The sequence below is a fragment of the Mobula hypostoma genome, chromosome 9, assembly GCF_963921235.1.
Source record: "Mobula hypostoma chromosome 9, sMobHyp1.1, whole genome shotgun sequence".
NCBI classification, from domain to species: domain Eukaryota; kingdom Metazoa; phylum Chordata; class Chondrichthyes; order Myliobatiformes; family Myliobatidae; genus Mobula; species Mobula hypostoma.
The window spans coordinates 44,044,766-44,070,552 of record NC_086105.1 but is presented as its reverse complement, the minus strand read 5'-3'; the positions used below and the strand labels follow the sequence as shown (position 1 = coordinate 44,070,552).

General features: G+C 40.1%; 1 protein-coding gene across 13 annotated transcripts in view; it reads left to right on the top strand.

Moving 5' to 3' along the window:
• Positions 1 to 25,787, top strand: part of LOC134351683 (ataxin-7-like protein 1) — a 258,916-nt gene that overhangs the window by 104,751 nt on the left and 128,378 nt on the right. For 2 of the 13 annotated variants that reach the window (XM_063058186.1, XM_063058178.1), the window contains exon 1: positions 4,600 to 4,857. The exons of 3 other annotated variants lie outside the window; for them this stretch is intronic. The gene's annotated coding sequence lies outside the window, so the exon portion shown is untranslated. 8 more of the 13 variants (XM_063058183.1, XM_063058176.1, XM_063058185.1 and 5 more) reach the window with 6 other exon arrangements.

Here is a 25,787-nt window from a genome sequence, read left to right as displayed (position 1 = left end):
CCAAAGATGTTTTAAATTCTTTTGTCAGGGCCCCTGCAATTTTTGCATTAGCCTCCCAAAAGATCCAAGGGGACACCTTGATAGACCCTGGGAATTTATCCACCCTAACTTGCCTCTAGACAGCAAACTCTTAAGAAATCTGGATATGGTCATGACCTCACTACTGTTTTGCTTCAGTGTTATAAGACCCTGTGCCTATCTCCCATCTAAATACAGTTGCAAAAATCCACTTAAGATCTCCCCCATCTTTTTTAGCTACATGTCTAGATGACCATGCCGATCTTCAAGTGGACCAATTTTGTCCCCTGCTATTCTTTTGTTCTTAATATGTCTGCAGTAGCATTTGGGATTCTCTTGTCTGCCAGAGCAGCCTCATGTGTTCTTCTTTTAACCCTCCTTTATTATAGAAGACAGCAGATGTTATTTCCCTGTCATAGGCTCTGTAAAGTGGAGGGATGTTATTCTGACTGGAGGAATACGACTAATAGTATTCTGCAAAGATAATTGCCGGGACCTTTATTGTTTTATAGATAATATAGATATTTGTATGAAAACATAGGTGGGCTAATTAGTAAGTTTTCAGACAAATCAAAATTTGTCAGATTTATAATCATGAAGGAAGTTGTCAAGGGATAAGCAGGATTGTGACCATTTGGAAATGTGGGCAGAGGAATGGCCAATGGAGAATAATCTGAGGAAATATGAGATGGCCAAATTGAAGATGAAAGTATAGAGTAAATGGCATGACCCTTAGGAGCATTGATGTACAGGGGAGTCTGTGGTTATATGTACATAGATCCCTGAAGGTGGCATGCAAAATAGGTAGGATAGGAAAAAAAAGGCTTACAGCAGACTTATCTTCAGTTGAGGTGTTGCATATAAATGTCAGGAAGTCATGCTGCAACTATGTAAAGCTTTGGTTAGGTCACATTTGGAGTATTGTGTGCAGTTCTGATCATGACATTATTGAAAGGATGTGGAGTATTTGGAGAGGGTGAGAAGAGGTCAGCATGTTACCTGAATTAGAGAGTATTAGCTATAAGGATTGTTGGATTGTTTTCTCTCAAGCCTCAGAGGTTGAGGAGTGACCTAACAAAAGTAGAATAGAGGCGTAGATAAGATAAGTAGTCAGTCTTTTTCCCAGTGTTGAAATAAATACGTGAGGGCACAAAGGAGATTAATGAGGCAAGTTTTTTTTTACACAGAGGGTGATAGATGCCTGGAATGCCCTGCCAGGGTGGAAACAGACATGTTGGCAACATTTTAAAGACGTGGACAGGGCATTTTCAGTCAAGGAATGGAGCGGTATAGTCCATGTGTGTGTGTAGATAGATAAGATTAGTTTGGATTGGCATTGTGGTTGTCACAGGTTATCACAGGCTGAGGGGACTGTTCCTGTGCTGTACTGTTCTGAGTTCTATTACCAACCAGCTTCCCCCGCTCCCCACCCCACCTCACCATACTGCTATGTACTGAAATTTTTTCTCTTCTTTCTAAGGCCTGATGCAGGAACTCATCAAGAAATGTTGACCTGCATCTATTGCCTCTGCAGACGCTGCTTGAACTGCTGTGTTCTTTCAGTGTTCTGTTCCTACATTCAAGCATCTGCAGTTTCCTGTGTCTTAAAGAAATAAAGGGTTCAATAAATAGTGGAAGGAATAAAGAATAAGGATGTAGGGACCGAGGATTAATGATACCTGGATTCCAAATCAGGTCGAGGAGAAACACAAAAACCAACAGAGGAATTTTGGAATGCACAGATGGTACCCCCTGTCCACCTGTCTCCCTCCTTTCACCACTACTACCTTCATCGTCTTCACGCCTCCTTTCCCTTCCAAACCTTCTCTGATCTTGCCCTTTTCTTCTTCGCTTCACCTCTTGTCTACTTCTCTCCCTCAATGTTCAAAGTAAATTTATTATCAAAGTACATAATATGTCACCATATATAACCCCAAGATTCATTTTCTTGTGGGTATACTCAGTAAATCTAGTAACCATAATAGAATCAATGAAAGACCGCACCAATGGGCAGATCGGCCGTGTGCAAAAGACAACAAACTGTGCAAATACAAAATGCATCTATGCATTTCTAAATGACAATAAAAGAGGACTGAGTGTTCTCATAATCAATCTATCTTAAAAAAAAGGAATGAATGAATAAATAAATAAGCAAGTAATAGACATCGAGAACATGAGATAACAAGCTCTTGAAAGTGAGTCGATAGGTTATGGGAACATTTCAATGATGGGGCAAGTGAAATTGAGTGAAGTTATCCTCTTCTGTTCAGGAGCCTGATGGTTGAGCTGTAATAACCATTCCTGAACCTGGTGGTGTGAGTCCTGAGGCTCCAATACCTTCTTCCTGATGACATCAGTGAGAAGAGAGCATGATCTGGGTGGTGGGGGTCCCTGATGATGGATGTTGCTTTCCTGTGACAATGTTCCATGCACATGTGATCAATGGTGGGAATGGCTTTACCCGTGATGGACTGGGCTGTATCCACTACTTTTTGTAGAAATTTCTGTTCAGGACATTGGTGTTTCCATACCAGGCTGTGTTGTAACCAAGTCAATATATTCTCAACCACTCATCTATAGTAGTTTGGTGGAGTTTTAGAGGTCATGCTAAATCTTCGCAAACTCCTAAGTAAGTAGAGGTGCCCCCTAACCTCCAAAGCACAAATAATGAAAAAAACTGGAAGTTATACTGCACTTTTCACAAAATAAGGCTATTTGAAGACCATTTGCAGACAGATAATTTTTTATTCATTATAGGCTGTGTGATTTTTGCAGCCCCAGGAATGTGGAGGGCTTTGGAGCGAGTCTGAAGTCACATGGTGGTCCTGACAGGAATAGGTAGCAGATTTCTTTTACTGAAGACAATCAAGTAGTTTTGTGCTTATCTTTACAATATTGAGATTCCGGATTTAAAAATTACTCATACTTAACTTTCTCAGCTGTTGTGTTGGCATTTGATCTTGTATCTTTAACTCTGTTGGCTAGTCCAGCAATTTAAACACTATTCTCACATCCAGCACTGTCTTAATTTAGGAAGCATAACAGTCAATTTGCATATAGTAAAATCCCACAAATGGCAACAATAGAATGGCTGAATAATCTGTTTCAGATATTTTAATTGATAGATATTAAAACGAGAGAAATGTGCCTTGCTGTTCCTTGCATAATGTCAGGGATCTTTACTGCCATCCCGACTTGAGGCTGATATCAAAACATCTTTCATGAGGGTGAACCCTTGCAAGACATCAGGCCCTGATGGTGTACCTAGTGTGTCTACAATATATTTCTTATTGTAATTTATAATATTTCTATCATTATGTATTGCAATGTACTGCTGCCACAAAGCAATATATTTCAAGACATTTGCAAGTGATTTAAACCAGATTCGGACTCCTGACAAGACATGCCATGCCATTTTAAGGTCTCAGCCAATGTGCAGGGCATTACTTCCTCAGCCCCGCACCAGAGAGCACTGGCCTAAATCTGTTGCACAAGATGGGGACTGAATCAGAAACACAAGTGTTATACAGTACTCATCCGTGGCTGACTGCGATCAATTGTTGCCATTCCAGAGAGGAAGCACTTACAAGGTGCAGGCACGTTAGCTGAGGCTATTTTAAGTGACTCGAGCGTGATGGTCGTGCCTGTTATGCATGTGATCTCCACACTGTACTCTGCCAAGCATTTTGTTAGCAGCAAGGGGAAAACTAAACATTGAGGGTGGGGGGAAGCTTGGACAATATGCACATTTTGGCCATTTTGACCTGGAATCTTGTGCAAAATTAATTTCAGTAGTGAGTAGGATTAATCCCACTCAGAGACTGCGTTGGATTGTTGGCCATTTTGATCGGCAGATTTAAACAAGAAATGTTGGGAGATTGGAATGCTGTATGACAAGTTGAGTTGTGTTCAGCAAGCTGGCGTATTCTGAAACATGCAAATAAATAAAACTACTACGGTTCATTGCATGGCAGTGGGGACGGCACTGCTGACCTATGAACTTATGTCACTTTTTTCAAAAAGGTTAAATTATACTTTACAACTGTTATTTTGTCACACGTGATTGCTGCAGTAATGTTTGGCAAAATTAGTTAAAAGAAATAGAAATGCCAGGTAATTGAAAAAAAAATCTGATAATTATTTGGTAAACTTTGAGCCAGTATCCTTGATATTATAACAGTAAATTAATTGATTTTTTTTACATTTAAAAATATTATTGCTTTGTTTTTCAAATAACTTCATTAATCGCCCGTACAATTCTGGTCTTGTTGGGAATTTTCCTTCTGTTTCTGGCAAAGCGAAACTAGATCCGGTAACACATTATTATTGGCTTTTGTTTTTTTTTGTGTCATTTTACTTTGCTGGCAAAGTGTGTTGATTTGCAAGCGAGGAGGTGAGGAGAATTGTTTCAGGCCTATGATCGCTTTTGGTTTCTGAAGGTTGAAGCTTTCCTGCACTCCCAGCTGTTGTAAAAGCAAACCCATTTGACCGAGACGGTCGCTCTGGGGAGATTTTACTGGTGTTTGTGTGTTCTCTTGTGACCCAGAGGTTGATAAACAAGGGGGGAAATGCTGCACAGGATTCAGTGTTTGTTGATCTTGGCAGAAGTTCAAGTTTTGCTACGAACTCACGATGTCCCATTGGCAGGACCTGAAACTTTTTTCGTGTGTGTGTGTGTGCGTGTGTGGTGTTTTACCAGTGCCTGTCAAACCGACCATTTTGCACAGGCTCAGTTCTGACATTTCCTGTCTTGGGTTATCATCACTTCTCCTAAAGACGACGCTACGTTGCAGCACCAACGCCCCCTTCCACCCCGCGGGTTCTCGTCTCCTCCGAAAGGTTTGCGGCAGGATTTTGCTTGCAGTATCCATGGCAATGTGAAGTGCTCCAAGTTCTGAGAAGTCCAGCATGTTTACAGTCATTGTGTCAGCAGATTAGGCTGCTGCCCCAGTCCTCAGTACGTGGATTTCTGCTCTACAGTAGGTTCTTGTGCAGATCTGATAATGGTGTTATTGGACGTGCTCCGTGCAGTCGGATTCCCGGGCAGTGTTTGCTGTTTTCATTCTGTAACAGCTTTGTGGTGTTGTGTGCGTGTGCGCACAATGTAGGTTAATGTCGATAAAAGCCGCGAGGAATGTCGACGGTGTACGCAGTCATTTGCCTCTGACCCTCTTCCCCCCCCCGCTATCATTCTTGAATATGTTTATTGGGTTCCAGCCCCCTTCCTCTTCCTTTTCCCATCCCCGTTTGCTTTGTGATGTCGAGTGAAAACAGAACGTAATAACAACATGAAAGTGATGATGTCGGCATTTCCTTGCGATGGGTGGATTCAACAAGTGGGCGGTCTGCACTGTTGAGAATGCAACATAATTGAGTGAGTTGTTTGGACCCCAGTTAATGGCCCATTTATTGGACGCCTTTACTGCCTCCTCTGTCGTAAGCAGGAGCTTCTGTTCTCAAGCCTCAGCGCGCGTTACCGTTTTGTTTCCTATGAGTGTTATCGTCTTGGGGAAACAAAGTTCCGTTTTTGTTCACGTTTAATTTTGGGCATAGTTGGCACAACGTAAGGTTTTGATGAAGGAGTTTTGAATGTGCCACCCCTCTGAATGCAACATACCCAAAGCGAAGTTTAATCATGGCCTGGCAATGGTAGTTTCACGTGTGATAAACGTGTGATGGAAAGGTTACTTTGACACATAGATCTTAATCGGAATGAAAGTGCTAGTCAAGGTGAGTTGAAAGGGCGCTGCTGGTTAATAATTTCATTGTAGAAAGTAAACCCAAAGAAAATGTTTTCCCCTTTAATGCAAACGTACCAGAGGATCGTAAAATTGAGAAAATAAAAGGTCGAAACTTATTTTTGACCAATGTAGATTTATTTATCTGAAAATAAGAATTACAACACGACCCAGTACATGGATGTACTTAAGTTTTTATAAGTTTATATTAATAGCGGAGCAAAGAATTTATATTTGTACAAATTATTTTGAATATATTTTTAATCAGGGAAATTGTGCACAGGATTATAAAAGCAAGATTAGCTTTTTAATGCGTCAAGTATCCAGAAGAAAAGTTTCATTATCAAGGAGCTCTTTATGAACTGGTATGTGTGTAGTAATTTAGATGTTACGCAGTGTCAACTTTCAAAGTTTTTTTTATTTTGTAGAAATTCCAAGTAATTGCTTGTTTATATTTGAGAATTCAAATTAAGTTTATAAAAACAGGTTAATATATTTGTGCAGCTGTATAAGAAAACAAAATTATTGACCATACTGCAAGCAGGAACGTGTACTGAATCATATTACCAGCTATCCAAACTGCATTTAGACAATCACAATAAGCCTCATATCATTGAGCCATGGTTAGGAAGTATTTGCTGTTACTTTGGTACCTTGATTTCCTTCAGCATCTTGTCTTGTTCCAGTTTTTGCCACAGCATTTAGTCTTTCTTGTACACAGTGAGCTCGGTCTTATCACATCACAGTGCTGCCGTGCCCTCATTCTCATTCAGGTTCGGGGTGTTCTGTGCTCCTTTGGCTTCTCCTGTCATATAAAATGGGTCACGTCTCTCCTGCCACGATCTGAACCATTGATTAAGTCACCTCAGACAAATTCCACATATCCTTCACCACAACAAACCCCTGGCACCACACAACCATAACATAATAGATTGAACACATTTAAACAGTCTTATGAAAGTGCCTTCAGAGAATGGGAAGCCTTTGTCACATGGAGTAAAGTGTGAATGGCGACATACAAATTGGATTTAAGAAAGTGAGATCTATGTGGGGAAGCAGAAGTTCTTGGTATTTTGTCCATGACACAAACTACTAAAAGATGATAGATGTAATTTAAAATGCAAATAGTTTCAGCCTCTGTTTCAAGGAGACTTGAATATGAAGTGGTGGGCATTATGCTGCAGTGTAAGTGGATCAATCCCAAAAAGCTCTCGAACTGCTATCGCCCCCCACCCCCACATCCTCCTCCTTCCACTCCCTTGTCAACCTTGCATCCCTCTCCACCCTTAGCCAAGAAAAACTATTGAGATAGGACTGTCAAACATGCCAAAGCAGTTTGAAAAGTTTTTTTCTGGGTGTGTGAAAAGTAATGAATTAAAATGTGTACATAGAGAAATAAATTCGAGGTCTATGTTTGTAGAATCAAAGTCTAAATAACCCTCTGTTTCTTTAAGCTCTACTTCACTATGTGCTGCACAACAAGACAGATGAATATAATCAAATAACTTTATTGGATTATACTTCCTTCAGATGCAATCAATACATTCACTACTATTACAAATCTCTTAAACTGCTCTGCTGCTCCAGATCAGGTTAAACTGACATGCTATAGTCTCAGAGTAACATAGCATAAACAAGCCCTTTGGCCCAACTTGTCTGTGCCAAACAAGGTGCCTGCTTAAGCTTATCCCATTTGGCCCATGTCCATCTAAACATTTGTACTTACCTAAATGTTCTTTTAAATGTTGTTATTGTACCTGCCTCAACTCCTTTTTTAAGTAGTTTGTTCCTCAAATGCATCACTATCTGTGTGAACAAATTACCCTTTGGGTCCTTCCAAAATTTTCCCCCTTCACCTTAAACCTTTGCCATTGAGTTTTTGTTTTCCTTTGCCTGTGAAAATGACTGCACGTTCACCCTATCTGTGCCTCTCGTTATCTTATACACCTCTGTAAGGCCACCCTCGATCTCCTACATTCCAAGAAATAAAGTCCTAATCTGTACAATCTCTCCCTATAACACAAGCACTCGAGTTTTGGCAACATTCTTGTAAGTGGCATGGGGTTGGGAACCAGAGTGATGGTGCTGAGGATGAGGTAGTTGGTTTACAAACAGAGGCAGTGTGTGGAGAGGCTGATGAAAGGACAAAATTGCAGTCAACAGGAAGAGTTGAAAGGTAAAGGATGGGCAAAATTGAGAAGAATAAATACAGGACTGAACGTGTTATATTTGAATGCATGCAGTATACAGAATAAGGTGGATGAACTTGTCGCACAGATTGGCATGTATGATGATGTGGGCATCACTGAATTGTGGCTGAAAAAAAATTATAGCTGGGAGCTTTATCTCCGAGGATACACACTGTATCGAAAGGACAGGCAGGTAGGCAGAGGGGGCTCTGTTGGTAAAAATTGAAATCAGAGCATTAGAAAGAGGTGATATAGGATCGGTAGGCATTGAATCGATGTGGGTAGAGCTAAGGAACTGCAAGGGTAAAAATACCCTGATGGGATTTGTAAACAGACACCCAAACAGTAATGAAGATGTGGTCTAAAATTACAATGGGAAATAGAAAATGCATATCAAAAGGGGAATGTTACAATAGTTATGGATCCCAAGAGGGGGAATTCCTAGAATACTTATGAGATGGCGTTTTAGAGCAGCTTGTTGTTGAGCCCACTAGGGGATCAGCTATTCTGGATTGGGTGTTGTGTAATGATTTGAGGGTGTAAAGTAAAGGAACCCTTAGGGGAAAGTGATCATATTATAGTGGAATTCATCCTGCAATTTGAGAAGGAGACGCTAAAGTCAGATGTATCAGTATTAGAGTGGAGTAAAGGGTATTACAGAGGCATAAGAGAGGAGATGACCAAAATTGATTGGAAAAGGATACTATCAGGGATGACATCAGAGCAGCAATGGCTGGAATTTCTGGGTTCAATTCTTAAGGTGCAGGATATATATATATATCCCAAAGAGAAAGAAGTATTCTAAAAGTACAAAGACACAACCGTAGCTGACAAGAAAAGTCGAAGCCAACATAAAAGCCAAAGAGAGGGCATATAATAGAGTAAAAATTGGTGAGAAGTTAGAGGATTGAGAAGCTTTCAAAAAATACCAGCAGAAGGCAACTAAAAAAAAGTCCTAAAGAAGGAAAAGATGAAATATGAAGGTAAACTTGCCAATAATATTAAAGAGGATACCAAAAGTTTCTTCAGATATATAAGGTGTAAAAGAGAGGCCAGAGTAGATACTGGAGTGCTGGAAAATTATGCTGGAGAGTTGGTAATGGGGGACAAGGAAACTGTGGACAAACTGAATATGTATCTTGCATCAGTCTTCACTGTGGAAGACACTAGCAGTATGCTGGAAGTTCAAGAGTGTCAGGGGGCAGAAATGTATGAACTTGTCATTACTAGGGAGATAGTTCTTGGGAAACTGAACAGACTGAAGGTAGATAAGTTACTTAAAGGTCTGAAGGTAGATGGGCCAGATAGTATACAGCCCAAGGTTATGAAAGAGATGGCTAAAGAGATTGTGGAAGCATTAGTAATGATCTTTCAAGAATCAATTGATTCTGACATAGTACATAGAACATAGAAAATTGCAAGTGTCACTCCACTCTTCAAGAAGGGAGAGAGGCAGAAGAAAGGAAATTATAGGCCAGTTTGTCTGACCTCAGAGGTTGGGAAGATGTTGGAGTTGATTGTGAAGGATGTAGTTTCAGGGTACTTGGAGGTATCTGATAAAATAGGCTGTAGTCAGCATGGTTTCCTTAAGGGAAAATCTTGCCTGACAAATCTGTTGGAATTCTTTGAAGAAATAAGCTGGATAGACAAAGGAGAATCGGTGGATGGTGTATACTTGGATTTTCGGAAGGCCTTTGTCGAGGTGCTGCACATGAAGCTGCTAAACAAGATAAGAATCCAGAGAACTACAGGAAAGATACTAACATGGATAGAGCATTGACAGATTGGCAGGAGGCAAAGAGTGGGAATAAAGGGAGTCTTTTCTGATTGGCTGCCGGTGACTGATGATGTTCCACAGGGGTCTGTATTGGGACTACTATTTACGTTATATGTCAGTTATATATATATATATAGATGATGAAATTGATGGCTTTCTGGCTGAGTTTGCAGATGATATGAAGATAGGTGGAGGGGCAGGTAGTTTTGAGGAAGCAGAGAGGCTTGCAGAAGGACTTAGACAGATTAGGAGAATGGGCAAAGACATAGCAGATAGAATAGTGTATTAGGAAGTGTCTGGTCATGTACTTTGGTAGAAGGAATGAAAGCATAGACTATTTTCTAAACGGGGAGAAAATTCAAAAATCTGAGGTGTAAAGGGATTTGGGAGTCTTGTGCAGGATTTCCTAAAGGGTAACTTTCAGGTTGAATCAGTGGTGAGGAAGACAAATGCATACATTTCAAGAGGACTAGAATATAAAACCAAAGGTGTAATGCTGAGGCTTTTTAAAGCACTGGTGAGGCCTCACTTGGAGTATTGTGAGCAGTTTTGGGGCCCTTATCTAAGAAAGGATGTGCTGAAATTGGAGAGAGTTCAAAGGAGGTTCTTGAAAATGATTTCGAGATTGAAAGGCTTATCATATGAGGAACATTTGATGGCTCTGGGCCTGTATTTTCACTGGAATTCAGAAGAATGAGGGGTGACTGCATTGAAAGCTATTGAATGTTGAAAGGAGTCGATAGAATGGACGTGAAGAGGATGTTTTCTCTGGTGGGGAAGACTACAACTAGAGGACAGCCTCAGAATAGAGATGAGGAGTTATTTCTTTAGCCAGAGGGTGGTGAATCTGTGGAATTCATTGCCACAAGTGGCTGTGGAGGCCAGGTCATTGGGTGTATTTAAGGCAGAGATTGATAGATTCTTGATTAGTAAGGGGATGAAGGGATTTGGGGAGAAATCAGGAGATTGGAGCTGAGAGAGAAATGGATCAGTCATGATGAAATGTCATAGGACTTGATGGGCCAAATGGCCTAATTCTGCTCCTATATCTTATGGTGTAAATCTTTTCTGTACTAGTTCCTGGTGACTTAAACTGTACCCAGTACTGCGTGTGTCCTCATCAACGTCTTGTATGTTGCAACATAACATCATTACCTTGACTGATGAAGGCTAGTGTGCTAAATCCCTTTCTCATCACTCTGTCCACATGTGGCACTACTTTCACCAAACTATGTATTTGTACTCAAACAACAGGAATTCTGCAGATGCTGGAAATTCAAGCAACACACACAAAAGTTGCTGGTGAACGCAGCAGGCCAGGCAGCATCTCTAGGAAGAGCTGCAGTCGACTGCACCTCTTCCTAGAGATGCTGCCTGGCCTGCTGCGTTCACCAGCAACTTTTATGTGTGTTGCTATGTATTTGTACTGCTAAGTTTCTCTGTTCCACAGTGCTCTCCAGGGCCCTTCTACTCACTGTATAGTACTATTTGACATTTCAAAATGGAACACCTTATACTTGTATGAATTTAAAGCCATTTGCCAGTCCTTGGTCCACTTATGCAGCTGATCAAGGTCCCCACCAAAAATTTTTGATCGCTGTATATGATACCACCCATTTTAGTATCATCTTCAAACTTACTAACCATGCCCTGTGCATTCTCATCCAAATTGTTTATGTAAATAATAAACAACAAGGGCCCATCTCTGATCTCTGAGGCACAACCATAGTCAGAGGCCAACAGTCTGAGAAACAACCTTCCACCATTGTCCTCTGCTTCCTGCCATTGAGCCAATTATGAATCTAGTTAGCTGGTTCTCTCTGAATCCCATGAGATCTAAGCTTACAGACTAGCCTGACATGCACGACCTAATTACATTTTCTTGAGTTTACTTGGCTACATTGTTTTCTCTGAATAGAGCACTGATGTTTTATCTCCTGTTCTTTATCCACATTGTCCACTGGTTTTGTTCAGTTGCATGATCAGTCCCTGATGTTGCATCTTTCAGATGGTTATTTTGTTGCATAGCTTTTGTGCTAACTTTTATTGTGAACAATCAGTCCTAAGCATCGAGGCTTGTCAGTCTGCTGTGCCCATCTTCAAACGGATTCTGAAAAATCTTTTTTCCTGTTTAACCATTTGGTGGTCAGCAGGATAATTCCATTTAGGTTTTGGGACACAGTTGATTATTACATTGTGGTAGGTATTCAGAGCTCATTTGCTTTTAGCATTTATTTCTGGGTGAACTTCATACTTTGCCCATTCACCATGATGTTTCTGGACATTTCTATTTTCTGAGTTGCTGTTTTCCATATGCCTTTGATCTTCTTGTTCGGAGAAGAGTTCTAATCTAGTCATAGTCATACTTTATTGATCCCGGGGGAAATTGGTTTCAACTTACAGTTGCACCATAAATAATTAAATAGTAATAAAACCATAAATAGTTAAATAGTAATATGTAAATTATGCCAGGAAATAAGTCCAGGACCAGCCTATTGGCTCAGGGTGTCTGACCCTCCAAGGGAAGAGTTGTACAGTTTGATGGCCACAGGCAGGAATGACTTCCTATGACGCTCTGTGTTGCATCTTGGTGGAATGAGTCTCTGGCTGAATGTACTCCTGTGCCCAGCCAGTACATTATGTAGTGGATGGGAGACATTGTCCAAGATGGCATGCAACTTGGACAGCATCCTTTCTTCAGACACCACCGTCAGAGAGTCCAGTTCCATCCCCACAGCATCACTGGCCTTACGAATGAGTTTGTTGATTCTGTTGGTGTCTGCTACTTTCAGCCTGCTGCCCCAGCACACAACAGCAAACATGATAGCACTGGCCACCACAGACTCGTAGAACATCCTCAGCATCATCTGACAAATGTTAAAGGACCTCAGTGTCCTCAGGAAATAGAGACGGCTCTGACCCTTCTTGTAGACAATCTCTCAACCTTGTTGCTCTGGTCTTTACACATGAGAGTCCAGAAATGTAGTCTGGAGTTAATCTCATGTTCATCTGGCTTGGCAGACCATCAGTAGATCTGATTGAAGAGTACTTAATTATCAATCAGAAATGTCCAATTACCCCTGCAATCAAAAGAACCCTTGTTTCTAGTTTCAGCTAACAAATGTCTCCTTTAAATTACTTTCCCTCAATGTTTACATCTCTAATAGCTACACTCATGCTCTACTACATCACTAAGATTGATTTTGCCTATTCAGCAGTATCTGCTTTTTTCCTTGCATTTCCCTTTCTCTTTTCATCATACTTAATAGTAATTAGTGGTCATATGATTTCACATACATTTTTCAGATTTAAAGAAAGTTTATGGTGACCTGTACTTGTCCCATAATTGCTAATTCATTCTTTGTAATCCAAAAAATCCAATTCAAGTCATATGCTGTCTGTGCTTTATAGCAGATCTTATTTTGCTCAAGCTGACTTCCAGTTTCCATCTATCTCCTCCCCCATCTCTGAATCTTTCCTCTTCTTGGCTTGCTGGTATCTCATTCTGGCAATGGACTTTGTGTGGGCATCAAATACAAACCCACATCCTCTTAAAACTACTGCCACCTGTACTGCTTGATGCATATTTTGTTCTGCATGATGTGGTTTTGGGAATTCTAATATGTGCTGTGCCCTCGAATATGACCAGCAGGACTTTTGTCAGTGACCATTCAATTTCTTAGATTTAACTCAACTTCACTTCCTTTCCTTCCAACACGGCAGCTTCTGGATTTGTTCCATCATCAACTGCCATATCGGCTCTCAACAGTGAAATGCTAATTACATCAGGACATCTTTGATCCCATCTTTAAGTCTGAAGAAATAGTAGTAGCAGCATATACGACCCAAAGCCTGTTTGCTTATTAATTTCCTCAGTTCATTTTTGCCACCCAATGCTCGTATTTACTAATTCCTTTTGGTGTCCCAAAATTTAATCTGTGCCTTGAATATGCCAAATGAATGAACATCTATTGCTCTTAGAGGTGGAGAATTTCAAAGACCTGATCCCTTGTCCTGCTTGTCTAGAAAGAAGACACAACCTCTTGGCATCTGTGTTGTCATTCCCTTTCAGAATTTGTATTAATGAAATCACCTCTCATTTTTCCAAAGCGGAAAATATAAGCCGTTGTTTCCTGACAGTCTCTCTCCATAACACCGTCTCTTCATTCTAATTGTCAGCTGTGTGAATCTAAAATGCACTGACTTCCAGGTAAATATGTTACCCTTTGGGGATGGAGGCCAAAACACCACATTACTCCAAATAAGATTTTACCAAAACCGTGTAAAATTGCAGCAAGACATTTATTTTGTATTTCAAGCCCCTTGAAGACCAATGTACTAACTGTGTTTCTGATGATTTGTGAACTGACACGTTGATTTTTTTGTGTTTCTTGAATCCATACTCTGAAATTTACTATCAGCTTTTCTATATTATATGCCACAAGTTACCTTCTTGTCCACTTCCCTATTCCTACTCTTTACTTCCTGTTAGCAGTCAAAGCTCCATGCTAATGTGTTACTCCAACCTTGCCACAACTTTTGTGTGACATCATCAAATGTTTTATGGAAATCCAGATGAACTGCTTCAATTATCTACTCCACTGGATAGATCCTTTTTTTTAAAAAAAAAGAATTTGCTATTAAAATTGTGGTGCCCCAATTTCCCGTCATTAAAATTCATTTATTATTTTCTAAGTGCCTTATGATTTCTTGCTTATAAATGGATTTCAGCACTTTGCTGGCGACAAGTGGCCAGGGTAATTGGTCAATTGTTCCCCATTTTGTTTCTTTCCTTTCTGAAGTAATACAGTTACATTTGTTACCTTCCAGTCTGTTTCGGAACAGCTTTCTGGCTATGAAATCCAAAGGCTTTGTCTGATTTTAGTTCCCTTAATCTCTGCAAGACTTGCTCTAAGTTCCATAGTGACATATTGCACCCTACAGTAAAGACAGATACAAAATGTTTAATAATGGCTACTTTTTTAATTGTCGTGAATAATTTATGCTATTGTTATTTTGATAGGGCCCAGTTTTATTTCTGATATTCTTATCATTCTTTAATATTTCTTGCTACTTTACTCTGATAATCAATTGCCATTTGTGTATTAGTTACTTTGTTACTGTTATTAAATTTGTCTCACCCTGTTCTCAGAAACCGTTATAAACCTTGTAAGATATTTTTATTATAACCATATAACAATTACAGCATGGAAACAGGCCATCTCGGCCCTTCTAGTCAGTGCCAAACTCTTACTCTCACCTAGTCCCACCGACCTGCACTCAGCCCATAACCCTCCATTCTGTTCCTGTCCATATAGCTATCCAATTTAGCTTTAAATGACAACATTGAACCTGCATCAACCATTTCTGCTGGAAGCTCATTCCATACAGCTACCACTCTCTGAGTAAAGAAGTTCCCCCTCATGTTACCCCTAAACTTTTACCCTTTAACTCTCAACTCATGTCCTCTTGTTTGAATCTCCCCTACTCTCAATGGAAAAAGCCTATCCACGTCAACTCAATCTATCCCCCTCATAATTTTAAATACCTCTATCAAGTCCCCCCCTCAACCTTCTACGCTGCAAAGAATAAAGACCCAACTTGTTCAACCTTTCTCTGTAACTTAGGTGATGAAACCCAGGTAACATTCTAGTAAATCTTCTCTGTACTCTCTTTATTTTGTTGACATCTTTCCTATAATTCAGTGACCAGAACTGTACACAATACTCCAAATTTGGCCTTACCGATGCCTTGCACAATTTCAACATTACATCCCAACTCCTATACTCAATACTCTGATTTATAAAGGCCAGCATACTGAAGGCTTTCTTCACCACCCTATCCCCATGAGATTCCACCTTCAGGGAGCTATGCACCATTATTCCTAGATCCCTCTGTTCTACTGCATTCTTCAATGCCCTGCCATTTACCATGTATTTTGATTAGTCCTACCAAAATGTAGCACCTCACATTTATCAGCATTAAACTCCATCTGCCATCTTTCAGCCCACTCTTCTAACTGGCCTAAATCTCTCTGCAAGCTTTGAAAACCTACTTCATTATCCACAACTCCACCTATCTTAGAATTATCTGCGTACTTACTAATCCAATTTACCACCCCATCATCCAGATCATAAATGTATATGACAAACAACATTGGACCCAGTACAGATCCCTGAGGCACACCACTAGTCACCGACCTCCAATCTGACACACAGTTATCCACCACTTCTCTCTGGCGTTTCCCATCCAGCCACTGCTGAATCCATTTTACTACTTCAATATTAATACCTAACGATTGAACCTTCCTAACTAACCTTCTGTGTGGAACCTTGTCAGAGGCCTTACTGAAGTCTATATAGACAACATCCACCACTTTACCCTCGTCAACTTTTCTAGTAACCTCTTCAAAAAATTCAATAAGATTTGTCAAACGTGACCTTCCACGCACAAATCCATGTTGACTGTTCCTAATCAGATCCTGTCTATTCAGATAATTATACATACCATCTCTAAGAATACTTTCCATCAATTTACCCACCACTGACGTCAAACTCGCAGGCCGATAATTGCTAGTTTACTCTTAGAACCCTTTTTAAACAATGGAACAACATGAGCAATATGCCAATCCTCCGGCACCATCCCCATTTCTAATGACATCTGAAATACTTCTGTCAGAGCCCCTGCTATTTCCACACTAACTTCCCTCAAGGTCCTAGGGAATCTCCTGTCAGGACCCAGAGACTTATCCACTTTTATATTCCTTAAACGCGCCAGTACTTCCTCTTCTTTAATCATCATAGTTTCCACGACTTCCCTACCTGTTTCCCTTATCTTACACAATTCAATATCTTTCTCCTTAGTGAATACCGAAGAAAAGAAATTGTTCTGAATCTCCCCCTTCTCTTTTGGCTCCACACATAGCTGTCCACTCAGATTCTCTAAGGGACCAATTTTATCCCTCACTATCCTTTTGCTATTAATATAACTGTAGAAACCCTTCAGATTTATTTTCGCCTTACTTGCCAGAGCCACCTCATGTCTTCTTTCAGCTTTTCTAATTTCTTTCTTAAGATTCTTTTTACATGTATTCTTTATTACATTTTTCTTTATTCATTCCACTATCAATCTTTCTATCTTTTCCACACAATTCAATCACTTGGATACGATGCAATGGGGTCTTTTAAGAGATTCCTGGACAGGCACATGGAGTTTAGAAAAATGGAGGGCTATGGGTAACCCTAGGTAATTTCTAAGGTAAGGACATGTTCGGCACAGCTTTGTGGGCCAAAGGGCCTTTATTGTGCTGTAGGTTTTCTGTGTTTCTGTGTTACTTATTTTTACACCTCTCTTAGAACTTTTGCTTAGGGCCCAATATTCATTCATAGCGATTTCTGACTACTACTACTATTAAACAGTGTATTCACACCTCTCAATTCTTTTTTTCTGGAGAGGAAATAGGGGGTGGATTCTGATTTCCTGGCTATATCTCGTCAGTTTCTAGAGTCCTGATGAAGGATCTTCCCCTGAAACATTGACTGTTTATTCCCCTCAATATCTGACCTCTAGCATTCTGTGTGTGGTGCTCTAGATTTCAGCATCTGCAGAATCTTATATGTTTAAGTTTCCAGTGATTTTCATTCCCCGCCCCCCCCCCCGCATACATGCATTTTTCCTAAGTTTTGGCCTCTGCTGTCCAAATAATACTTGGGGATGGTACCTCATCCCCTTGTTCAATTGACTGGAATTTAGAAACTGTGGACCTTAACAATGTACATTAACATTTTGAGGACTTTGTTGCGCAACTAACAAATTTTCCAGACTATTCAATATTACTCCTAGTGATATTGTCTTTCACTTTTCATAATATATATTCCAAGTTTATAATTTTTCACTGGGATTAGAGTAAACAGGAAAAAGGGCCTGATGGGTTCTAACTTCTACATTCTGGTTTGTCATTAAAAGCCAAGATGTGCAGTAAAAGCACTTTAGATTCCTGCCCTGGCTGCAGATTTACCCACATTCCTGATCTCTGGTATTCTGGAACCTGGTTCACACTCCAGATTCCTTGCTTAGTATGTAGAGTAATGAATGAATTAGATATTGACCCATTGGGATTTCTGAAAAATCAGATACTAAATTATTAGAGGTTTACTGTATTTTCATGGACAGGAAGGCTTTGAGAGATGCACACTATTGTTATGTGGGAAAAGTCAGGGAAATTTAGGTTTTAGGGCTATGCACTTCATCTAAAGATGGTTCTTTCATGGATTCTGCACCTATAGGTCTGTCTAAGGGATAAGCAACGGAAACTGAATGCTGGAGGAAAGAATACACAGTTGACGTTTCGTGCCAAGATCCTTCTTCAGGACTCTCGGCCTGAAACATCGACTGTTTACTCTTTTCCATACTCTTTTACATCTTTTCCATGCTGCCTGACTTGCTGAGTTCCTCCAGCGTTCTGTGTGTGTTGCTTTGGACTTCCAGCATCTGCAGATTTTTTCGTGTTTGTCTAAGGGATAGCTTTGTATCTTGATTGTCTCCTTACGTAAATGACAAGATAATTTCTCTTTATTTCTGTATTTTATTGCCTGCCTTTTGGAAATCATGGACTGTTAAGTGTTCTGTCCATGCTGGTTCACTGTCTCACTCTGCTGTTTAGCTTCGATTCTATTGTTGCCTTTTTATTAACTTAATGAGACAATTTTTATTTCTTCGTACAACTTGCACCCCAGTCTTGCAATACAACTAATCACTTTGATTGTGTCGGAGACAGCCGATAGTTTTCAGTATGGTTCTACTTTTCTCCTGCATTTTGTTTGGTATTAATTTAAGGGATCACTTTTCTTCCATCTTGTGGTTCCGCTGTGAAACCGAAAGACTGCAATTACTGAGTATCAGTAAATTGGGTATACAAGATAACGTTCTGACAATGATTAGGATGTTGGGCAGTGGCTATGGAAAGAGATTTAGCAGCCAGAATTGCTATGAACTGCCAGTGTTTATCCCTTGTGAGTTCAGGAAGCCCAGGAGCTCCTCTGCAAAATGTGGTTGTCCTGAAGTTGATAGTCAGACTCTGCTGATGAGGTTTTGATTGTATCTTGTGCTTCATGGGGTTCAATGGTGTAGCATAAACATGTGGAATTGAATTTTTCTTCTAATTGAACGTAGCACAACAAGCCCATGCATTTCAGTGGAAATGAACAACTGTTAGAGAAATATGAGTATTTCACAGATTCCTTTTGTAAAAAATATTTTATTAAATAAAATATTGATTAAAGTTGTGTTTCATAATTAATTTTTATACTTATCGTTCTTTAGTATATTTGAATCTCAGAAACATTTGGAAGCAATCATTAGAATTCCCAAATGTAGGAAGCCCCGACGGGTAATACGAGTTGTCAGCTGTTAGAGAGTTGTGGGGAGGGCTTGTTCTAGTCTGCCGATGTGACTGTGTTAGCCTGGAATGTCTACCCCAATGACCATACTATTAATAGGACTTAACTGAGTTCCATGGAGAACGATGAACTTCCGTGGAGGACTTAAGTCTCAGGTGGGAAGCCTGCATGTGGAACCTGGCAAGGTTAAAACTACAATGGGCATGGCAGTTCCCAGTGAGATGAATGGGAAATAGTTACTTCTAGGAGGAAGATAAATGAGTCGTTTAATTGTTGTTTAGTATTTGAATGATTTGAGTCTATTAAATATTGAACATTTTAATATTATTAATTTTTTAAATGACCTGTATATAACTGGGTGTCTTTGACTACTCATGAGCCTGTGGTTGGGTCTCACTGGATGTCAAAGCCACTCTGTTGGTGCTGCACAGGATCACACTGAAGTGTGAGGAAGGTTGTGCCTGGGGGCCAGTGTGATACAAAAAGTGCAACCAGGCCAGCCTCTCCTTTGTAGGCTGTCTCATCACCGCTAGAAATAAGGACGATCAAAGTTGTGTCATCTGTGAATTTGATCAGCAGATTAGAGCTGTGTGTGGCAGTACAGTTGTGGGAGTAAAGGGAGTAGAGAAGGGGACTTAGAACACAACCCTGGGGGCAACCTTTGTTGAGAGGGTGAGGGAGCCCATCCTTACCACCTGTCAGCAATTCAATAGGAAGTCTAGGATCCAGCTGCACAAGGTGGGGTGCAGGCCGAGGTCTCTTGAGCTTCCTGTCAAGTCTATAGGGAACTATGGTGTTGATTGCTGAACTGTAGTCCAGGAACAGCATTCTAATGTATGCATCCCTCTTCTCCAGGTGAGTGAGGACGGTGTGTAGTGCTGTGGCTATAGCACCAGCGGGAGACCAGTTCCGTTGATAGGCGAATTGTAGGGGGTCCAATGTGGGTGGTAGCATGCTGCAGATGTAATCTTTATCCAGCTTTTGAAGGCATTTGCTTATAATTGAGGTGAGTGTGACAGGGGATATCTTGATTTTCTTAGCTCATTTCCCTACTTCATTCCAAAGAGAATAGCCCTAGCTCGCTCAACCTGTCCTTATAAAACATGTCTCCATTCAAAATAGCATCCTGGTACGTCTCCTGTGAACCCTCACTATAGCGTCCACATCCTCACACTGTCTCTCTGCCTCTCTCATTGTAACTCTCTGATTGTCACGTGCACTTCCAAATATAAAGATTTCGCACATCAGTTTTAAAGAGGGTCCTCTTTTCGTGACTTTAGCAAATATTTGTAAACCTCTGACAGAAACATCTAAACCTACCCGTTTCCACACCGTGCCTTTGCTCTAGCAAATATAGTTTAGTCTGCTATTGCTTCATCTTTTTTTAATTCCAGGATCAATGCCTTTCGATGTGTTGCTCAGTCTGGCAGCAGTAAACCTGCATTTGCTCTCAGGTGTCTTCAAGTTTAACTCAAAATCCTGAGTGCAACATTGCAATTCTGTAGTTTATTCAGGTAAATGCATGTGACAGATTTGTGATTATCAGTACTGGAATAATTGGATTAATCTGAAGATTCACCTTGTGTTGAGTCTTGAATTCTAAATTTGGCTCTCTTCTTGCTGTTTCGCTGTGAGGCTGCCTTGTTTTCTTTACTTTTGTTTACAAATGACCATCCCTGCTTGGTCATTAGAACTGCTCTGGGATTGGTGTGGTCAGAGGGTGATTTGTTGAGCGATTTTCACACGTCTTTGCCTTGTGAGTGTTTACCTAATGTAGCCTGTCTGTGAACGCTAGATTTAGTGTATGTACCCCATGAAGCCAGAGTAATTAATTTTTAAAATACTGCATTTGAAGATTGTTTAATTTTTACATTGTTTCTTCAGATGTTGAACTGAAGCAACTCGAGCAAAAAGTGCTATTTTGTTTTTGCAATTTTCCTTTGAAGTTTCTAGTGAATCCATGTTGAAAGGCCAGAACATTTCAGTGCTTCATATTACAGAGGGGACAGAAATAACTACCATTGTTGATTTTTATTTGGATCTCCTCATAATATCAGGACATCCCAAGGAGTTTTTAGCAGCTCAATAATTTTGAAGTGTTGCGCTTTGTGGATTCTTGGCAACTCATCTGAGCACAACAAATCCAATACAGCAGACAGCAGTGCAATAAATGAACAGCTGATCTATGTGAATGCAGTTGATTGAGAGATAAGCATTGGCAAGGGTATCATTACAATTCTCTGCTCATTGAATAATGTCATGAGACCATTTTACAGCTCTAAGGGACTGATGGGGCCTTGCTTTAACATGTTTTTCAGAAAGAATTTTATGAATACAATCCTGGTTTAGCACTGCTTAGCACGTTTTAGCACATACTTGACTGTTAAAAATATTTTTGAGTGTGCTCTGTAGTCTCTTTTTTCATTATCTTTGCTTTGTGTTCTTTTTAAAGTCGTCATTGGTTTGCTGTGGTTACCGACAATGACATTTAAAAAAGATTGCATCTCTATGTTTCTGTGACTCTTTCACTTTCTATACTTTGATGCTTTTTGTGATTAGCATCAGTTTTGATCTCTGATTTTCTGAAAGTGGTAGCTAGCAGTAGCTGTTTTTCATTCGTTCAGGCCATTGAGGATAAGACAAAATTTGAACATACAGAATGAATCAAACATGACTTGGTTACTTGTCCTTTGTACCACAAGTGACTTGATTGAGGAAAATTATGGTACTTTCAGAACTGTAAGCATGTTTTTAATGTGCAACCAGTTTAAGCGAGGGAGCAGGTTTCTGTGCTTACCTTCTGTTAAACAATGGAGTTTCTGCCTGGTGCATGTACAGAATTGAAAAGTAAGTGGACAGGGCAGCACTTGAAGGTTGCCTTGTCCAGACATCAATAATTGAAAAAAGCAGAGTAGCTGTGCTTTTCAAAAAAGAATTCTGAATTACACACTGTTGCTCTTTTATGCTTGCTGTTTCAGAATACCACACCCAAGAGACGGCTGCAGCACCAGTCAGTCATAATTGCAGCATGAGCATGAGACAAAAGTGAAGTTTATTTGGCTTCAGTATATATTGATGATTTTGAAGTATCAATTGTTTTTGTAGTATTGGCTGTGCTATCAATAAAGGCATGAAATCGACCTGAGAATGGTAACAGCTCACAGGATCCTGCTTAATCATAGTATTCAACAGTGGAATGTTTGTTCAAATAACATGGTCACATTTTGAAACTGGTGCTTCAACCTCCTCAACTTCTGGCTTAAAGCACCACTGAGCTAAGCTGAGACATTAGTGCCATATGATGTGTTTAGGAACCTACAGCAATGATTCCCAAAGCAGATCATGCAAGCTACTAATTGGCATGGAAGGGCAAAGATTAAAAGGGGTTTGCAGAGTAAAAATGAGCTAATCTAGTAAGAAGGTTCGCTCAGTAAGTGTTTTTAAAATAAATACTTGGCATGTTGGCTGATCTGACTGTTGCTGTGTTGCAAGTCTGTAGAACAGCCCATTTCCTTACAAGGATTAACTCATGACAGTTATCAAGAGTGCATATTTACCAAATGCAAGTTGGGCTCTCATTCAAAAAGGTTGAGAACTGCTGGTCAACTGTCTTAACAACAACATACCTGTTAAAATACTATCCAGCTTTCTAAATGTTTGAAATTATTTTGCTGGTGAAGGATTTGTGGTTAAAGTGTGTCTTTGTGGCCCTACCATTTTGTTTTATTTCCACTTGTGTATTGACCACATGAATGCTGCTCAGATATGAAGCACAGTAACAGCATCATTCCTGTGCCCTCTCCAACTAGTCTCCTCTTATCCTTCAGTCTCAGTATTCCAATGCGTTTTCTGCTGACATTGCTTCAGGAACTGGCGTTTTGTCTGAACTGCCCAACGCATCACCAGCACCAGTTTAACCACCTTCAAGGGCATGTATACAGAAAGGTCATAAGATCATAAGGCATAGGAGCTGAATTAGGCCATTCAGCCCATCAAGTCTGCTCCACCATTCCATCATGGCTGATTCTGGATCCCACTCAACCCCATATACCTGCCTTCTCACCATATCCTTTGATGCCTTGACCAATCAGGAAATGATCAACTTCTGAGTTAAATATACCCACCAACTTGGCCTGTGGTGCAGAGCATTCCACAGATTCACTACTCTCTGGCTAAAAAAAAACTTGCCTCTGTTCTAAAAGGGCGCCCCTCAATTTTGAGGCTGTGCCCTCTAGTTCTGGATGTCCTTACCATAGAAAACATCTTCTCTACATCTACCCTGCCTAGTCCTTTCAACATTCAGAAGGTTTCAATGAGATTCTTCCTGCATTCTTCTAAATTCCAGTGAGTACAGGCCCAAAGCTGCCAAACACTCCTATGTTAACCCATTCATTCCCAGAATCATCTTTGTGAACCAAGGTAAGTAATGGGTTCCAAACTTCCCAAAAGCATTTGATTCTAGAAAGGTATTGAAATGTTGGAAAACTGCGAAAATAATTCCCTTATTCAAAGATGCCAGAAAAAGACCAGTAACAACATGAAGGATCCCATGCACCCTGCTTATGGACTATTTGCTCCCCTCCCACCAAGGAGGAGGCTACGTAGCATGCATGCCATGACCACCAGATTCAAAAAAAAATTACTTCCCCAAGTGGTAAGGCTGATCAACAATTCCACCCACTAACTCCACCACAACTTTTATTATTTCCTGTCACCTTATTTAAAGCCTAGGGTTACCTTATGGACATACAATCAATCTCAATCTGTTTATATAATCTATTTGATGTATTTATATTCATTTTTTAAAAATTACTGTGTTCGTTAACTTACTGTATTTTCCTTTAAGCTGCATCGGACCTAGAGTAACAATTATTTCATTCTTCTTTACAATTGTGTTCTGGAAATGGGTGAAGATACATCTCTACCAAAGGAGTTGTAAGTCACTGCTTCCCTCACTTGGGCAAGATGTAGCATCTGCTTAGCCCCCCCCCCCAACCGATTGGGGTCACATGAAGCCATGGGAACAGATGGTGGATAGTCGTATGAGCAACTGGTGATAAATCCTGTTTATGCGACCACTGCGCCAGGCAGACAAACTCTGAAGAGTATTAATAATGACTGGGGTCACCCTTCTTGTAAAAAAAAACTGCCTAGAGGAAGGCAAAGGCAAACCACCTCTGCAGAAAGAATTGCCAAGAACAATCTTGGTGATGGGAAAAACCATTGTCACCCACATCACATGACATTGTACATGACAAATGAAATGCAAATGACAATCTTGAACCGTGAATTTTGAGTTTTAGAAGATGAAGGCTGGGCCTATTGTGCCCAATGATACCCTTCTATACCAGAAGAAAACCACATGAAAAATCCGTGCACTTATAAGATAAAAATTAGTTTTTTGAATAATCCTGCACATATTTCTACGTATTACTTAAGCTGCTGCAAACGTTTATGCTTTTGGCTATCAAGATCCTTTGAAACTGTTAGCTTGTAAAACAGAATGGTAAAGTTGCATTGTTTAATGACATGCATCATATGACTTCAGCACTTGCAATAATCACAAAGCCCCTAAATCAACAATGTGGCAAGTATCACCAACACTTCCTCAGTTTTTGATTTACCATGTTTTCTCTTCTCCTTATCTGAAATATTGACTGACTGCTGAAATATTGCTACACAAAACATTTCTTTCAGGTTACTGATGGATGGCTGTTTTTTTTACTGGTGATAGCAATATTTGCAATGTAAAACTATACAAGGAAAAAATGTAAATAAGTTGAATTAAAAGCAGAAAATTCTGGTCAAGGATATGAGGTATCTCAAAGGGAATGAAGTTCAAACCTTCAGATTTGAAAACAAAGATGCATTCTCATGAAGAAGATTGCACCTAAGTGATTAACCATTTACTTTCCTTCTGGGCTCTCAATTATTCTGCTTTTTGGCTTCTTACAAATTTTCAGAATTTTTGTATTTTTGAGACAGTTTGACGTTATTAGCTGTGAAGTAGGTGAGTTTAGAATTGTGGCAGAAGAAACCCAGCAGGCTGCAGTCCAGAGTTCCTGATCTTGTGTTATTGAAGCCACAACAACAATTTAGATGAAACTGCTTGGTAATACTTGAGAGAGATTGAAGTTTAAACTCTTTCCTGGCTTGATAACCCACCAGCATGAACATGGCAGTGGGGGTATTTCTTCTGGTGAGCAGAATGTCACTTGAACTCCCTGGTGGTGTATCCTTGGACTAGGCAATCTCTTCCAGTGTGGTCCTGGACTCAGTTATCTGCCAGAGTCCTGCTCCCAGCTGATCAAGGTTCTGCAAAATGTAGAGCCTTTTGCACTCTAAGTACCTGTGGTTGTTTCCTCTCCTGGATACCTACCTTTCAAATCATTGAAGTCTCACACAACTGAACCTGCCCTTCCCCAGACTCACAGGCTGATGGTGTTATAGAAGCTCCTAGTTCTTATTAAAGCAAGAACTTCACACCAAACACATGAACATTCCCTTTTCAAGAACAAAAGATGTCATAAGAGATTGTATCGTTCATTATGTATTAGCCCAGTTACACCTAGCTGCTTTCATTGGATGAATTTTCAGTTTGGCTGCCAGAACCTACTTTCCTCGGAGCACTTTGTTAGTTTTCCTTATCATGGTTGCCTGGTTACTT